Source organism: Orycteropus afer, unplaced genomic scaffold, assembly GCF_000298275.1.
Source record: "Orycteropus afer afer isolate SDZICR_OR568_19922 unplaced genomic scaffold, OryAfe1.0 scaffold00623, whole genome shotgun sequence".
Classification (NCBI taxonomy): domain Eukaryota; kingdom Metazoa; phylum Chordata; class Mammalia; order Tubulidentata; family Orycteropodidae; genus Orycteropus; species Orycteropus afer.
Genome location: NW_006922210.1, coordinates 714,510 through 719,839, shown reverse-complemented (window position 1 = coordinate 719,839; position 5,330 = coordinate 714,510). Strand labels below are relative to the sequence as shown.

The window sequence follows — 5,330 nt, the reverse complement described above, 5'->3', positions numbered from 1 at the left end:
GGTGCATGGGGTCACCATAAGTTGTGGGCCTACTTGATGGCGACTAGCAACAACATTTGCAGAGCATTTTCTGATTTATACTTTTTCTGTATGTGTTCTAATCTATTCTTCACAAGAAAGGAGAGAGAAGGAGTTGTTAACAACTGTTAAGGAGTCCACTGTTCTGGTTACCTACTGCCACTCTGACAAGAATATACCACAAAATGAGATGGCTTGAACAAACAGGAGTTTATTCTCTTACAGTTTGGGAGGCTAGAAGTTCAAGTTCAAAGTGCCAGGCTCTAGGGGCTGTGTGAAAGCCCCTCAACCTTGGGCTTCAGCTCTGCCTCTTGCTCCCGGCCCACTGAATCTAGAGGCATCTCTTCATTCAGGCAGCTTCTGGCTGCTGAGGCTAACAAGCCCAAGGCCGACAAATAAAATGGCATAGTCCTGATGTTTCCAAACCACATGGCAGGCCATTAATTAAAGTCCATTTAAAGTCCCAAGGTTGGCAGAGCATGACAGCTGCTGAACAACGACATGGCTACATGCAGGGTCCAAGTATGCCATAAGCTAGAGACCATTCCCAAAGTTGCTGCTTATATATGGGAAGCAGACACATTCCTAAAGCAGCTACTCAGCTGCTTGTGATAGATCCCACCATGGAGTTGATTACCAGTCTCATCATGGGCTCACCAGCTGCCCAGCCACTCAACCAGGCCCAACCAAGTTGACATACAACTTTACCACATCCACCAAAGAAAAGGATGCAATCAGTGTCTTAGTTTCTTCAAGTTGCTATAGCAAAATACCACCTAGTGAGGGGCTTTAAAGAATAGAAGTTTATTGTCTCACAGTTCTGGAGGATAGGAGTCTGAATCAGGGTGTCAGCCTTGTTGATTCCTTCTGAGGGCTTTGAAAGAGAAACTGTTTCACGCCTCTCTTCTAGCTAATAGTAGGTGCTAGCAATCCTTGGTATTTCTTTGTTGCATGTAGATGTTTCTTCACATGGTGTCTTACCCCTGTGTGTGACTCTGTCTCCCCTTTTATGACACAACTCAGAAGGGATTAGGACCAACCCTACTCCAGTATGACCTCACTAAACTGATAACATTTTCAAAGACTCTATTTCTGAGTAAAGTCAGAGTCACAGGTATGTTGTGCCCAGTTCCTAAATCCCCCAAAACCACCAAGAAGCCGATTCCACTGCAAAAGCATAGGGGTTGTTTATTCAAGCTCGAGCTCGGACCCTCAACCGTCACCGGTGCAGCGGTTCAGGATTGAGAGCCCCGAACAAAGGGAAAGGGGGTCTTTTGTTGGGGATGGAGCAGGTACGGGGAAGTTTCAATCAGAAAATTACAGGATTGGTTGTCATTTTTCAAATTGAGCGTTGTCTCTAGTTGATTGGCTCTGTCCTGTGGCTGAGGCCGCAAACTGCCGTTTCTAGGAATTTCAAGTTTTTCTGATATTAACTGATTGGTTGTTACTAGGGGGTAGAAAAGGAGGGGAGTGGGTTTTAGGACTCTGTGAGGTAAAGCCCTGAGGCGTGGGGAACGTGCTGGAGTCCCTGGCACTAATGGCTCCTAGTTAAAGAATAATTACCTGGAGGGGAGGGGGTCTTAGGACTCTGTGAGGTAAAGCCCTCAGACGTGGGGAACGTGTTGGAGTCCCCGACACTAATGGCTCCTAGTTAAAGAATAATTACCTGGAGGGTATTAGTACAAACGTGTGGTCTCACAGGTACAGGGATTAGGATTTAAACATATCTTTTAGGGGCACACAATTCAATCCATAACATCCAGTAAGGACTGAGTTAGGACAAGACTCCATGATATTTCTACTAGATCAGGGTTTATTGAAGGTGTATTTACTTGAATCACCCACAAACAACAATTGCATTGCAAAATGGTAACAAGTATATCTAAACTCTGTAAAATCCAAATTGTAAAATGATTATAATGGATGACACTAATTATTTTCTTCATTTTTCATTGCCAAATAAACCTTCCATCCATCCATCCATCCATCCATCCATCCATCCATCCACTCATTCCTTAGTCATTCAATACATATTTACTGCTTTCCTTTTGATGTTGTCACCACAGCCATGATTATGCTAAGGCTTTAGAAGAGGCTTGCCTCCAGTGTCCTTCTCTATGGCAACAAGGAGGTCTAGTTGGACCCTAATAAGACCTATTAAATCACCATTGACAACTCTCACCAGTAGATCCAGAAATTGATCAAAGTGGGCCTGATCATCTGCAAGCCTGTGACCATCCTTTATCTTGGGCTCAATGCCAGAAAAATATCTTAGCCCACCAAAAGGGCAGGCCTATGGACATAGGTAAGCAAAAGAGTACTGTCAATGCTTGAATGCATGAGAAGGTGACCTGGATGAGGAGGATAAGAATTCTGTACTGGCTGCTCAGAAGATACCATGAATCTAAGAAGATTAGCTGCCACATGTGTCATAGCCTGTATCTGAAGTTGGGAAGGGGAAAGTGTTCAAGAACAAGCAGATTTTCATGGAACATATCCACAAGCTAAAGGCAGACAAGGCCCACATGAAGCTCCTGGCTGACCAGGCTAAGGCCAAGGAAGGTCTAAGACCAAAGAAGTATGCAAGTACCAAGAAGAACAGCTCCAGGCTAAGAAAAAGATGTCAAGACTGTCCAAGAAGGAAGAGATTAAGAAATTTTCCCTCTTGTAAATAAGCCTTTATCTGCTAAAAACCAACCAAACAAGAAAGTATATATTTACTAATGGCTTCTTACATACCAGGTAAAGGTGCTAAGCTCTTTAGGATAGAGTAACAATTTGAGTAAGACTATATACTCCCTGCCTTTAGGTGATTTAAAGACTAGTGGGAACAATACCTCTCTCCAGTGATACAAAACAAAGCTACTGAAAGGTAGCATTGTTCTTCCTCACCCTGCAGAAACAGAATTCAGGACAATTTGCTGATCCAATGCCCTCTTGGCTAAATATTGTCAAGAGATTAATTCAGTTTTGTTACAGACAAGTTTTTGCAGACAGCTGAGAAGAGGAGTCCTAATAGGGTCAAGCCAAATTTTATAAGCTAAACAGTGCAATTATTTGATTTTGCCTCCCTGCAAGTGTCATGATCACAGGGACCTTGCCTGTCACATTCACTCTGAAAGCTTAATGCACAATGTCTGTGACATTGTCTGGCACTTTAAAGCCTCTCATTCAATCAGTAGTTGATGAATTGAGTGGCTATGAATCCATGAAGACTGGGTTGTGAATGATTTAATTGTGCTTTGTAAACTAAAAAATAAATAATGTAAGTTGGAGCCTTAGTTGGTCTGTCTCCTGGTTTAGAGAGCTTATCCTTGATGCTGGAATGAGATTAGCATGTTTGCCTTCCTGCTTTAAGGGAAAGATGTGAGATTTTCAGATAAGCTACAACAAAACAAAGTCCTGCATCATCTTCACAATCACCTATGCGGTTAATTAAGTCCATTGTTGCTGCCCTTGTGTATTTTGAGTACCTTCTAACCTAAAGGACTCATCTTCCAGAACAATACTGGGCAATATTCTCTTGTGAGCTGTAGGCTTTCCATTGGTTAATTTTCAGAAGTAGATCAATCATAGTCCCTTCTTCCTAGTCTGGAAGCTCCACTGAAGACTGCCCACCATGGGTGACCCTGCTGGTATTTGAAATTACAGTAGCATAGCTTCTGGAAGTCACCACAATATAACAAACTGACAGATGGGTGATGATGATAAGTATATGTTGGGCTAAATGCCTTACTATACCATATGCCTTATCTCCTTGATTCTTAGATGTCAGCAGTGGTGGTGAGGGACAAGTGGATAATCATTCACAACTTTTGGAACAACAAATACAAAAACAACATGGCTACATTAAATATATCTGGAAAATGAAAAGATATTCTAATTTTATGCAGGGAAAAGGATTACTTATACACTGCTGGTAGAACTGTTAAGTGTCACGGCCTTTTTAGAAAGCCATCTGATAACATCTATTAAAATTAAAATGTTCATATATTTTTACCCAGCAGCCCAATTGATTTTATCTAATATAAATAGAAATAGTGGTAGACAAAGACATATATGTACAAAAAGCTGACCCAAAATGAAAGCCTTTCAGTAGAAGAATGGTTGAATAAATTATGGTTCATCAACTATGAAATGCTATGCAGCCATTAAAAAAGAATGAATTAGAGCATTAACAGTTTTCTTAGAGATATTATTGATAGAGAAAAGTGAGTTCAAGGACAATATAGGCATTTGACTGCTAACCAGAAGCCTGGTGATTCAAATGCACCAGCCACTCCTCAGAAAGAAGGTTGGGCAATCTACTTCCATAGTGATAACTGCCTCAGAAACTCAAGGAGGGGTCACTATGAGTTGGATCCGACTTGATGGCAATGACTGAGTATATATACACATATGGTATCCCTATGAGTTGGAATTGACTCAACAGCAACTTGAATATATAGATGTATATATCTAGATATATATAACATGTATTTATGGTATATATACCATATACCGTGTATATATCTATCTGTATAGACTTACACATACACTATACAAACATATATACATATAAAGTATGTATGTGTGTAAATATACATGCACACACACATATGTGTCTGTATGTTATTTTTATTAGTATAAGAAAACCCCCCGAAAGAATGCATAACAGGTTGTTGGGATGGGAGAAGGAGTATCTTAACTTTAGAACTGTTAAAATGTGGGGAAAAAAGAAAAAGATCTCAGAATTGAGGAAATACAGTTTTATTGTTTTAATTTTCACCACAACCCCATAAAATAAGCATGGCTCTTAAATAAATAAATAAATAAAATACCTGTTAGAGAACCAAAGGATTAGAGAGATGAAAAACTTGCCCATTAATCAATGAAGAGATTTGAACCTAGAACTGCTTTGCCCTCTGGTTACTTGTAAATATACTACATTCCACTAGTATTCAATATCTGAAAATAGGAATGGTATCTTAAACACATAAAAATATGTTAACAGTACCAGTTACTATGCATAGCCTTCTTATTTGGGACTGGAAGTTGCATTTTAGTATCATGATGTGTTAGGGCTGGGAGGAAACTTGCAGTCCATCTAGTCCAGAATGTCTCAACCTCAGCACTGTTGACATTTTGGGCAGGATAATTGTCCACCACTCATCTGACAGTTTGTGGGTACTATGGTGGCTGTTGGCTTGAGTTTTGCTGTGAGACTGGAGGCTATGCCACTGGTGTTTCAAATACCAGCAGGGTTACCTGTCTCTCTCTCACTGCCATTGAGTCGGATCCAACTCATAGCAACCCTTCCTTGGGTTTCCGAG

General features: G+C 40.6%; 1 pseudogene; it reads left to right on the top strand.

Moving 5' to 3' along the window:
• The first annotated feature begins 2,086 nt into the window (after nt 1–2,086).
• Nucleotides 2,087–2,689, top strand: LOC103210564 (annotated as a pseudogene).
• Nucleotides 2,690–5,330: the final 2,641 nt, after the last annotated feature.